The following is a 13,852-nucleotide window of genomic DNA, read 5'->3' on the forward strand; positions in this document are numbered from 1 at the left end:
TCCTGACATATCTTACAAGGTTCTAGCATTCTCAAATTGCCCTCGGGAGGTGACCTTCTCCTCCAATGCTCCCGAGTCCCTGGGACTTAAGAACTCTGGTGCGGAGCCCTGCTTTCACCCTCATCGGCGGCTGGAGACCCCTCCTGATTGCCCTCATTAGAACAATTTCTGATGATAAAGTAAGAACTCACTGTGAGGCCTGTCATCTTCTTGAACCATGTTGTCTTTTATATATTTTAATAGTAGAACTGAAGAATAAAAACACCTATTTTTCAGAGGAATTTTCCCCTTGAAACTTCTACTGCAATAAAAAAAAAAAAAGAGGGAAGGGAATAACACAGAGAAGGGGGGGAGCCTTTGAAAATCCTAAAGATACTGAGCAAAAATGGATGTAAGAATAATCCCTTTCTATGTTCTATTTCTACTATACACGCGTAATACCTCTTAGGTTTTGGATTGAGTCGACAGAGCATAAACTAGATGTGGCATTTTCCCCACGGACGTGGCGGCAGGTGGAATGCCGTGTGACCCTCAAGGTCCTGCAGGAGACTTGGGGGCCCAGCCGCGTCCCGCACGGTGCCTCAGCGAGCGGGACTGACGTGGAGGCTGGCCTCTCCTGCGGCGGCTAGACGTACAGGCAGGCATTCTTGTTATCCCTTGGCTGTGCCCAAGTCCTCCTGTCCCGCCTCCAGGTTCACGCAGGTGAGAAGGTTTTGTGGGTGTCGCGGTTGTGGGACCCAAGACCGGGGTGCGGCGGACCTCAGTGCTCCGCTGCCAGTTCCTTCCCGCAGAGAGTCCCGGTTCCCGCTTTCTGCTCTGGACCCTGACACTCCAGGGGTTTTTAAGCTCAGCGATCGTTATTTCATTTTTAGCAATTTCATTCTTCCCAAATTTACGCTTTTCCTTTTCAACCTGTTCTGTTCTTTTCAAGGAATTTTTTAAAGATTCATTTATTTAATTATTTTTAATTTACTTGATAGTATTACAGCCTACCTAGCTTTCTTCCGAGAACAGGTGGCCACGTCTGCGCTCGTGCTTCCTGCCCCCCCCCCGGTGGCGTAACGTGCGGTGACAACCCGCCCCCCCGGTGGCGTGGCGTGCCGTGCGGTGACAACCCGCCCCCCCCGTTGGCGTGCCGTGCGGTGACAACCCGCCCCCCCGGTGGCGTGGCGTGCCGTGCGGTGACAACCCGCCCCCCCCGGTGGTGTGCGGTGACAACCCGCCCAGGTGGCGTGGCGTGACGTGCGGTGACAACCCGCCCCCCCAGTGGCGTGGCGTGGCGTGACGTGCGGTGACAACCCGCCCCCCCGGTGGCGTGCCGTGCGGTGACAACCCGCCCAGGTGGCGTGGCGTGACGTGCGGTGACAACCCGCCCCCCCGGTGGCGTGGCGTGGCGTGACGTGCGGTGACAACCCGCCCCCCCGGTGGCGTGCCGTGCGGTGACAACCCGCCCAGGTGGCGTGGCGTGACGTGCGGTGACAACCCGCCCCCCCGGTGGCGTGGCGTGGCGTGACGTGCGGTGACAACCCGCCCCCCCGGTGGCGTGGCGTGACGTGCGGTGACAACCCACCCCCACCCCCGGTGGCGTGGCGTGCCGTGCCAAGTGTTCTTGCTTGCCAGCCGCCGGGCTCCCCGCAGCGGGCCCCTGAGGGCATCACCAGTGGGGGGGTTCTGGGGGGCCCTGCAGCCCGCCCACAGCCCGGCCCCCAGCAGGCAGGTCCGCTCTCGTTTCTCCAGTGGCCGGCCCGCCTCTGTGATTGGAGGCACACAGCCACCACAGCCTCCCATTTTAATGCTCCGCGTCCGGCCATGGGGTTTAACTCTCATGACCTGTGAACCCAGGACCGCGCTTCCTTCTACAGCCACGGATTCCTCCATGGGGACCTCCCGTCCACTGGTGACCTTGCTCCAAATCCCTTATCTATGGGCCTTCATGGGCCCGCAGGGTGGATCGGCAAAACGATGAGATAAGCAGATGTTGAAAATGAAAGGAAATCCTAGGTTCCTAGGGTTCACTCAGTGGTGTGGGGAGGAGGGCTGGAGCAAAGCACCTTCTAATCCCTCCAAATAGGAGTAGAAAGCCTCCCCACTGGGCCAAGCGAGTGAGTGCAGCCCCGATGATACCCTCCAGCCTCGCGGGTTTGGGTGTGGGTGTGCAGTTCATACTGCACTTAGGAAATGCTTTTAGCGCTCTTTAGGGTTTCTCCAAGATGACTTTTTAACCTGCATTCTGCGTCTGGTCCACAATTCTGGGGATCCTAGAGGATCCCCATGTTCTGGTTATTGTTCTAATACCTGAAAGCCTTGAGTCTAACTCGGACGTGTGATCTCGAGGCTGATTCTGGTGCAGGAAGGATCTCTGTGGACTTTGTCATTGCTGCCATAAGATTCATCTTCGGAGGATTTGGGATGTTTTTTTCTGACTCTATCCCGTGGCGATGCTTGTTCAGAAAGGTTTCCCACTTGCTTGTGCCTGGTACACCGCCCTTGACTGATGCTGATTTTAATTTCTCGACTTGGGTCTTGTTCATCGCCTGTGTCTGTGTGGGGATGCTTTCTCTCACCATTTTACTAAAAGCACGGCCTCCCACAGTTGGTCCTGGATTCATTCAGGAAGAACCACTTCCCCACGTCAAATATTCAGAAATGCATATGGAATGGCTACCTTGTACTAGTCACCATTTCTCCTAGTGTCCAGGCTCGGCCCTTATGGCATCTGGAGCAATAAAGTGTGAACCTTTGAGTCCACATTCCTAAAAATCCCTACTAATCCCTTCAGAGCACCTATAGCACCAGCTCAAATGCTTGTATCTCTGGCTTAAATTTTACCTTTATTTCTGAGATGTGACGGATTTCTTTTCCGGTCTTTGGAGCTCATCTCTACATTAAAAATGTTTTATTTTTAGCTGTTTAAAACCTATGGGAAAGTTTCTGGTTATTTTTAGAGTCTTGAAATCATTATTTCTCTGTACCATATTCTCATAAGCATATCTTTTAATGAAATAAAAGGGCATCCATGATGTAATTTGCAGAATTAATACAACAAAGTGGTATTAATTTGGATTTTATACTTCAGATATGGGGTTAATCCAGAGACTAAAGCATAGATGCTGTTGCTGTTCTTCTATATGTGAATAAAGGGTTTACTCTGAGAATTAATCACATAAACAAGACTATGGGAATAAATTTAACTACATTGAGAAAAGAACTGTTTTTAGAAGCATTTAGAAGGATCCATTTACATAAAAATAGTGGTATGCTAATTACTAATCATTCTTATCTCCTTATTGGAGCCCATCTAAAGGAATTAGAAGGGAGAAGCATACTTATTTTATCCTAAATCCTGATTTTTTTTTATATATAATAACATACAGGTCTTCGGGAAATTATCTAACTTAAACTTTTCACTAATTCTCTCTATTCTCTTTTTCAATTAGTTTGAATTCATAGGTGATTGCCATGCATAAATTAAAATGCAGAATCTTAATAATATATTGAGAAAAAGTATAGGGCAGTTTTTTTTTTCTTCCTGTCATGGATTATATTATCAAAGGCATATTTTGAATCACAAACACATTTTCCTTGAGATGCCCTTCCTTCGGCTATGAAACTCCGTCCCTATGCTTCCTCCCTCTTTCACCCCCTTATCTCCCTAAATTCAGTCAGGAACATTTCAGAAAGCCATTAACCAACTTTTTAAACTTTGATATTACATAATATTGATTGAGTTAAATAAGACTTGTGCAGACATTTCTATAGGATTCCAGGTCCCTGACCCCAGCATTAATTTGAAGTTCCTTATCATTGAAAGAGCCTGAGTATTGATATGGAAATGGCAACACCAAGCTTCTGCTTCCTGCTGTCATTCTTTAAAAAGACTGACCAGGGCCACAGTTCTGCTTTGCCAGCAAAGATAAGGTTTGTCCAAGGTCGCACTTCAGCAGCTGGCTTCCTCACTGGACCAGTGACATGCACTGTTCATCACCTAAAGACCACGGCTGCCTCTGTCCTTCCTCCAACAGAAGTATACTGTTAAGGTGCTGTTCTTAATTTGTCCTGAAAGATGGTTTCAATTTTAAGAGCGCCAATTAATATTTTAAATACCTCCATTTGGTGGATTAGAAAGTTCTGTGACGTTAAGTAATTCATTGATTTATGATGGAGTTCGCAGAAGGGAGGCCACTGGACTCCTGGTCAGCGTTCAGTCTGGTTACACCGGATCAGGGGATGATGTGAAGACGCTCACACCATGAATGACACAATACACACACACACACACACACACACACACACGGGCAGCTCTCTCCTCAAAGGCTTAAAATCTAGCTGCTGTGTGCTTACATAAAATAATTTGATATAAATTTGCATGTCTTAGGATCTTTGGGGCCAAGGATGGTTCCTGAAGACTTCAGCCAGACAGTGGGAGCTCTGATTTTGCTTACGTTGACCCTTGACCAGGGAGTGATAGAAGGGGACGGACTAGAAGTTCGGGATGTTAAAGATGCATCAGCCATTGTGTCACAGTTGGACATCAAGCATTAACACTGATTCCAAACATTCAGACTCATGATCTCAGATATGGGAAAGATTCTCTGTTCACCACGGCAGACCTGTTTTCTGCTCTCTTACACATAATTCTATGCCATTGTTACCTGGAATCCAAGTGCTTTCTAATTATTAAATAATACAAATATTGTTATGAGACAGTGAGAGCAAAAAGAAATGTTTTCTAAAATCCTGACACCCTCCACCCCCAGATACATACACACAAACAAGAATTTATGGTTAAAGATGGCAGGTTGAACTAGTCTGCTTACACATAAACCTAACCCACGAAATAAAAGGTAAGTTTCGGAAGTATACCTAAGACATAAACCAGTCTCTCTTCAAGTGAAGAGAAAGGCAGTCCAGAGCAATCTATCTCCAAATGCTCATAGGAAGGACCAGTTACACTGTTATTATTTTTTACTTCCAAGCTGTTGCAGATCAATACTTTTGTACAATATAATAAAAAGGAAATACTAGAAAATAAAAAGGCATAGAAATTCAGGACCAACATTCTTATTCTTATATCCAACAGACATAAAATTACTCTCAGTCGCTATAAAAAGTTCTCGATGGTCACTGTCATTGCTTCTATCACATTGCCATGATAACTCATGGTTTCCAGAAACACATGATGCTGCGCACCTCAATGCGGCATCATGGGGCTACCATGCTTGCGGAGAAGGAACGCTCACTTGTAGAAGATTGGCGGTGCCTCGTATCAGAGATGCCAGGTGGCATGGGAAAAGGGGCTCCAGGCCGGGTAGGACTCCCCCACTCCCCTGCCCCAAGCTGGCAAGCCAAGTAAAAGTAAGTGATAATCCTCCCACTACATTGAGAAGGGCTCCCTCCAAAACCAGGGGCACAGGTACTATTTATTATAAATACAGGGCAGTTAGGTATGCCCACATTCACAATAGCCAAGAATTTAAATAGTTGGGATGTCACAGTTTTGGGGACCAGGACTTTGTTTTGGTTGTTCTCGGCCCCTGTTTTCTCACACATCACAAAAAGTTAATAAAAGTGTATTTTTTTTAGATTTTATTTATTTACTTAGAGAGAGAGGGAGTGCAAGAGGGCAGAAAGCAGCAGGAGCAGGAGGAAATCTTAAGCAGGTCACACAGCCAGTGTGGAGCCCAACGCGGGGCTCAATCTCATGACCCTGAGATCATGACCTGGGCTGAAACCATGAGTTGGATGCTTAACCGACTGAGCCACCCAGGCGCCCCTGATAAAAGTGTATTAAATTGATGAATGAAGTCTTAGAAATAAAGAGGTACAGGTTATCTGTAAAGAGCTCCTTTAAGTAGCCCTCAGTAGTTAAAGGAACATCTAGTCTCTCTCCATCCTTTTAGAAGGGTGACTACATCCGTGTTAAGGTGGTCAAAGCTAAAAGACAAGCATGAGTCTTAAAAGCTGAATGCTCCATCCAGCCATTAGGGTTCCTCCCATGGAAAGTTAAAGAACATCCCCCAAACTGGATTAAGGAGAAAGGACATTTGTTGGCTCATAGACCTAGTGGGGGAAGAGGAAAGGATAAATCTGGCAGTGGGCATAGATGAACCAGGGGTAGTCATTGCGACCCAAAGCTGGTTTTGCTCTCTCTGGTCATGACAGGCTCTCACCCTGTGTGGCCGCCATACAAGACCAGATTTTACATCCCTCAGGTTCAAGAGGAGCCAAGTGGGTCCCATGGAGGGTCTGTATCTGGGTTCTTTCACAGTTGGTTCATTGGTTCTTCCACCAATGCCATGTGGTCTTCAGCACACGGCATGAGAGTTAAGTCCTGACACGATAGTGAGTTCTCCAACTGTCATCTCTGGGACTGTGTTGGCTACTTTTGGTTTTTGACTTTTCCTATAAGTTTTAGAGTCAGTTTGTCAGGATCTACTAAACACTGCTTGGATTTTGATTAAGATTGCACTGACTCTATAGATCAAGTTGGGAGGAACTGACAACTTAGGAATATTGAGTCTTTCAATCCATGGAAACAGAATATTACTCCATTTACTTTGATTTGTTTGGACTTCTTGAAACAGACTGTTATAGTTTTCCTTATATAAACCCTGTGCATATTTTGTTTGATTTATACTCAAGTATTTGGGGGTGGTATTATTATAGATAGAATTATTTTTTTTAATTTTCAAATTCTAATTGTCCATTGCTGGTATATAGGAATGCAATGAAATCTTATATATTAACCATGCATCTTGTAAGCTTTCCATATGTCCAGAGGTTTTTTGGTTGATCTGAAGGATTTTCTATATAAGAAATCATGTTACCTATGAATAAAGACAGCTTTATTTCTTCCTTTATAATATGCACACCTCTTCTTTTTTAATCCTAGTACTAGTTGGAGTGTGCAATATATCGCTGAAGACGTGTGGTCCAGGAAGATATTTTGCCTTGTTCTTGATAATCAGCAAGAAAGTGTCCAGTTTCTCACAATTATGCTTGAATTTAGTTCTAAGGTTTTTTTTAGATTTTTTTTTTCTAGTTGAGGAAGTTTCCCCTCTATTTCTGGCCTGCTAAGAAGTTTTGTTGTTGTTGTTGTTGTTTTATCATGAATGGGTGTTGCATTTGTTAAATGCTTTCTGCATCTATTGATAAGATCATATAGCTTTTCCCTTTAGTCTGTCCATGTGTGGCTTACATTGATTGATTTTTGAGCACTGAACCAGCCTTGCAGACTGGACTGCATTCAACTTGGTCATGTGTATAATTTGTTTTATACAATTTTAGATTTGATTTGCTAATATTTTGTTGAAATTTTTTGCATCTATGCTCATGAGTGATATTAGTCAGTAGTTTTCTCTCCTTCTAATGTCTTTGTCCTGTTTTGGTCTGAGGGTAATTCTGGCATCAAGGGATGCAACGGGAAGGGATGTGGGAAACAAAGGCAAAAGAAAAATTAAATTTCCTTACTACCTCCAGCCCACTGACAAGTCCTTGAAACAGGCAGAGCGACATTCCCCTAGGAACTCAGCTGCCCCCCGTGTTAATACTTTGCTAAGTGCAAAAGGCAATCTTAGCCCAACCCCCAGCATCCTGTAAATCCACTTTATTTTTTTTTTAAGAATTTATTTATTTATTTGAGAGAGAGAGAATGAGAGCCAGAGAGCACGAGAGGGAAGAGGGTCAGAGGGAGAAGCAGACTCCCCGCCGAGCGGGGAGCCCGATGTGGGACTCGATCCCGGGACTCCAGGATCATGACCTGAGCCGAAGGCAGTTGCTTAACCAACTGAGCCACCCAGGCGCCCAAATCCACTTTAACATATACAAATTCCTTTGGGAACTTCCTTTATCTCTACTCCCCCAAGATGCGTGTTGGCAATCTTCCCCAAGCATATGACCCACTGATATACATCTGAAGGGTCTCATGACTAAGGTTTTATCAGACAGTAGTAAATGACCTCTTCCTCACAACAGCTCGCTCTTCCTAACCCCCTCCCAACTTGAAAGTATGTAATCAGCCACTCCTCATGACCCCAGAGCCGCTCTTTCTGCCCACGGGTCCTGTCTCCGTGCTTTAATAAAACCAACTTTTTGCACCAAAGATGTCTCAAGAACTCTTTCTTGGCCATCGGCTTCAAACCCTAGCATGTTTCCTCCATCAGGAAGCATTCCCTTTGTTACTATTTTCTGAAAGAGATTATAGAGAATTGGTATCACTTTTTCCTTAAATGTTTGGAAGAATTCACCAGTGAATCCATCTGGGCTTGGCATCTTCTTTCCTATTAATTAATTATTGATTTATTATGTCAGATAATGTCAAGGAATTGGAGCATTTAGTATAAATTGTCGAATGTGTGGTCATAAATTTGTTCATATTATTTCCTATTATCTTCTTAATGTCCATGGGATGTTGTGATGAGCTCTCCTTCACAACCAATATTGGTAATTTGTCTAAACTCACTCTGTTTATCTGCAATATGGCTGGAGTTTTCTCAGTTGTGTTAATCTTTTCAAAAAGTTTTGCTTTCCTTGATTTTCTACCTGATATTTCTGTCTTCAATCTTACTCATTTCTGCTCTGATTTTGTTTCTTCTTTTAGGCTTGATTTGGGATTAAATCTCTCTTCTCTCTCTAGTTCTCTAACATGGACACTTATGGCTCATTGATTTTAGATCTCTTCTTTTTTTCTAATATGTGCATTTAATTCTGTAAGACTCCCTCTAATACTGCTTTTGCTGTATCCCATTCATTTTGAAGCATTGTCTTTTCATTTCAACTGAGTCAAATTGTTTTTAAATTTCTCTTGAGACTCTTTTTTTTTTTTACCCAAGTGTTATTTAATAGTGTCTTCTTAAATTTCCTAAAATTTAAGGGTTTTACATATATCATTCTCATCTATTATTGATAACCTAGGTTAACTTTATTGTGGTTTAAGAATATACTCCATAAGATTTATACTGTCTTAAATTTTTAAGGTACACTTTAGAAGCAAAATGTGGTCTATTTTGGTCTATACTGTTCCCTGTGAGCTTGGGAACAACGTATGTTTTGTTATTGTCAGATGGAGTATTCTACAGTTGACAATTAGATGAAATTAATTAATAGTGCTGTTGGCGATGAATTCCTTCAGTTTTTGTTTTCTTGTGTGTGGGGGGGGGTGATCCTTCAGTTTTTGAAGGATAATTTCACCAGATACAGAACTCTAGTTTGGTGCTTTTTTCTTCTAACACTTTAAATATAGAAATATTTCCCTTCATTGTCTTCTTGTTTGCAGGATTTCTGATAGCTAGTTCACTGTAATTCTTATCCTCGTTTCTCTTTCCATGGGACACTTGCTAATTAAGTACGTACATTGTAGTAGATAGTTTAAAACAAAAATGTGTTATCACTATTTTTTTAGGTATCCAAAATTTTTATTTGTAAAACATTCTGAGATTGCAGGAAAACTAATAAAACATACAAGTATATACCCCCCCAAATGCATACATAAGTAGAAATAAAACCGACTCAAGACTATCTTGAGTATAATTAATAAACATTTTGAGAAAGTTAAAAAAATGTAATTATTTCATTGATTGGTGTTGCAATAAGGAAATGCTTTAAATTTCAACAAGTGTTTAAATGTTTTAAATAAACAAACAAAACGCTCTAAATTTCCAAGTAAATACAATTCTCTATATCACCATGATACTGACATTCTATGAGATTAAATTTGGAGAATGAAAAAAAAATCCTTCATTTGGGGAAAATGAAAAATCTTTCAACATTAAAATCCACTGGTATAGAAGAAGGAAATAAAAGGCTGGTATAAGGCATATAAAATAAAAATAATGGGGCAGAATGGGTTAGCCTGGTGATGGGTATTAAAGAGGGCACGTTCTGCATGGAGCACTGGGTGTTATGCACAAACAATGAATCATGGAACACTACATCAAAAGCTAATGATGTAATGTATGGTGATTAACATAACAATAAAAATTTAAAAATATTGGGCAGAAATAAGAAATAGTGCCATGCGGTGTTATTTCTTACTTGAGGAAAAACTGTGTGTAAGACAAAATATGGTTTTGGTTTTGGGCTGTTTTATATAGGGTACACGGAGGCGAAAATATGTTGTAGAAAGAAAATGCTAAGTTCATATCTGACCCTGTTGCAGTTGGAACGATTCAGCTGGTAATATCCAGAATGCACAGAGATATGTAATTCCACTGCAGGAAAGAGTTGACAGTTGAGGTAGGTATGGGGATATACCAGCTGAGCGGTGTGAGTTTAAGGCACGGCGAGAGAAGACAGTTGCAAGGGATGGCACTCCATGGGCAAGGGTGTTGAGTAATTCAACATAAAAATCTCCTGTTGAATCAAAATTGGCAAGCACATTAGAGAGTATGCAGAGCAGAGCTCAGAGTAGCGGAGTATGCATTTGATACTCCTTTAATATTATAAATGGCATGATGGCCGTGAGGAAATGCTACCATCTGTACTGTCCTTCAGATATGGGCTTCCCTGGAGATTACTCTACAGTGTGTCAAATCAGTTAAATCATACACAGCAATTAAAATAGGTTTTCAATTTTCTTATTATTTTGTCACTCACCCTTAGGATTGAATTTTAAAATGTTGAATTATTTATTTCTATAGTGTGAAACCTCTTACACTCAATAATATTTGGAAGCTCCCCATCAGGTCCTTGAAACTCATGTTGGGCACGGCATAAATTTAAAACAAAGGCAACATCGGGTCTTGCCAGCATCTATACACTGGTGCTCTCAGGACATAGCCACACAGACCCACCCAGAAAAGTGAATTTGAGGAAGTTTGCTATAATATATCCGTGGTGATGCCAGGATCCTTATGCACTGTGGCATTGGAAGAACTATAATAACTACGGAATAAAATACAGAGCTGGTTAGTTGGTGTTAATAAGATTCTACTTTGTAAAACAGGCTGGGAGATTTAGAATGGGCTGCAAAGAAGGGCAGATTGACAGAAAACGGATTTAGCTACAGTTACATATGCATTTATGGGAACAATAAAACAGGTTAAGTTAGTCTCGACAGGTTTAGAGGATTGAAACAAGGGAGAGCCAAGGCAAAAGCTATATAAAATACCAACCTGGGGGCTCAGGATCACAAACAACACAGCCTAGATGGAAACTTACTGAAGAAAATTGTGGCCAGGCAGGTGTAGGATTCTTCCTCAAAGATATTATATGGAGTATCTCAAATTTATATTCCGGGTAAATGAACATTTGGCATAAAGGGAACTTGACATGCATTTTTACTTAAAGGAAATTACGTCTATTTTACTGTCACTTTTTATTCTTGTTTAATGAACTGGCCATATAATTGTATTTGATAACAACTTCTAAAAAGATGCACATATGATGTACTGTCATCTCGGTAAGACTGAATCCTTCAAATCTCAATCCCGTGGACATTGAAGGATTAGAAATACTAGATATTGATGTCACCCACAAGTGGAGCAGAAGACCCAAGCCTCTGTTCCCTCCCAAACATCAACAAGTAGACAGTTTCCTCGAACACAGACAGCTCAGGGAGAGCTCCAGCATCCACTTTAAGCAACTTTGGCAAAAAAAAAACCTGATAATAACCCATCATAAGCAAGTGAGAGCAGCTTCAGGCTGCCTGCATCATCCCATCCCCACACTGGCACTGCTCAGCTCCAGGAGGGGACACTCAGCTAGAAAGGGCTCCCCTTGCCAGGAAAGGGAGCGGGTGAGTACCAGCTTGTCCAGCGCTCCCGGGCGCTGCACACGTAGTCTTCCTCCAGGCACCGACTGTGGGGATGGCCACACACGAGGTCCACCACGCTTCCCAGAGGCCTGTCTGCCAACAACCCAACATCTTTCCCCGCTGAAGGAACCATGGGTCAGCACAGCCATCATGGGCACCCTGCGGATTTTGTGGACCTTTGCCCCGCAGGTGTCCAGTTCACAGATGCGAGCCACCTGAGCCCTTCCCCGCTCTCCCAGCCACTCCCCGGGAGCCCATGAAGGAACCTTACCAGCAGACATCCCAGGCCTCTGCAGCTGCCCAAGTTCAAGATGCCAGCCTGGACCCCAGTGGCTGACCCCACGGGTGTGTGTGCGCGCTCTGGATTACCCCTCCAGCTGATGAAAGAAATCGAAGACACAAATGGATGAAAAGATACCTGTGTTCATAGATCAGAAGCGTTACAATTGCTAAAATGTCCATACTACCCCCAAGGCATCTATAGAATCAACACAATCCCCACCAAAATCACAATGGTGTTTCTCACAGAAAAGAAAAAAAAAATCCTAAAATTTGTGTGGAACCACAAAAGAATCTGTAAAGCCAAAGCAATCTTGAGAGAGAACAAAGTAGAAGGTGTCACATTTCCTGATTTCAAACCATCCTGGAAACCTCTATTAGTCTAAACAGGATGGGACTGGTATCTAACGGACACATAGACCAATGGGACAGAATCGAGAGCCCAGAAATGACCCCAGGCATATATGGTCTACTAATGTTGGGTAAGGCAGCAGGCACACTCGATGGGAAAAGGACAGTCTCTTCAACAAATGATGCTGAAACTGGACGGCAACATCCAGAAGAATGAAATTGAACACCGGTCTTATTCCACTCTCACAAATTCACTTGAAATGGATGAAGGACTTAAACATAAGACGTGAAACGGTGAAACTCCTGGGAGAAAATGGAAAAACTCCTATCATGAGTCTTGGCGATGAGTTTTTTGGATAAGACACCAAAAGAACAAGCAGCAGAAGCAAAAATCAACAAGTGGGTCTATGTCAAACTAAAAAGCTTTTGCATAGCAAAAAAACCCACCCACAAAATAAAAAGCCGACCCGTGGAGTGGGACAACCTATTTGCAAACAATATATCTGATAAGGGGTTAATATCCAAAATACATGGAACATGTACAATTCAATAGCAAAAAGGTAAATAATGCAATAAAAAAGTTTGGCAGAAAAATTGAATAGTCCTGCCTTCAAGATGACTAACAAATGGCCAACAAGTTTTTAAAAGGTGCTCAACATCACTAACCATTAGGAACATCATTAATGCATCAGGATATGATGCTCAATGAAATAAGTCGTGTATTGAATCATTACAACATACTTAAACTTATTCAATGCTATGTCAATTATATCTCAATGATGCTGGACAAACAATATTAAATATTAAAGAACATTTAGCTCGTTTCCTTATCTCGATTGTTGTGAATAATGCCGTAATGACTGTGGGGGTGCAGACGTCTCTTTGAGATACTAATTTCATTTCTTTGGAGATATATATATATATATACACCCAGAAGTGGGATTTCTGGGTCATAGGGTAGTTCTATTTTTAACTCTTTGAGGAACCTCCATACTGTTTTCCACAGTGGCTACACCAGTTTGCATTCCCACCAACAGTGCACGAAGTTTCCCCTTTCTCCACATTCTCATCAACACCTGTTGTTTCTCGTGTTGTTGATTTTAGCCATTCTGACAGGTGTGAGGTCACATCTCACTGTGGTTTTGTGGTTTTGATTTGCATTTCCCTGATCATGAGTGAGCACTTTTTTATACACCTGTTGACCATCTGGATGTCTTCTTTGGAGAAACGTCTGTACATGTCCTTTGTTCATTTTTAAGTTTTGTTGTTGAGTTGAGTTTCTTATGTATTTTGGAGATTTGCTAAGAGGGCAGATTTCAAGTGTCCTACACACACATACACAACACGTGTACCCTCACACGCACACACAAGAAAGAAAATGGTGCCCATGTGAAGGGACAGATATGTTAATTACTTTGATTGTGGTGATTATTTCACAAATATACATATATCAAAAACCTCCATTTGTAC

Source organism: Eumetopias jubatus, unplaced genomic scaffold (genome assembly GCF_037043125.1).
Source record: "Eumetopias jubatus isolate StellerSeaLion01/CBP00866 unplaced genomic scaffold, mEumJub1_p1.0 scaffold_8, whole genome shotgun sequence".
NCBI lineage: Eukaryota > Metazoa > Chordata > Mammalia > Carnivora > Otariidae > Eumetopias > Eumetopias jubatus.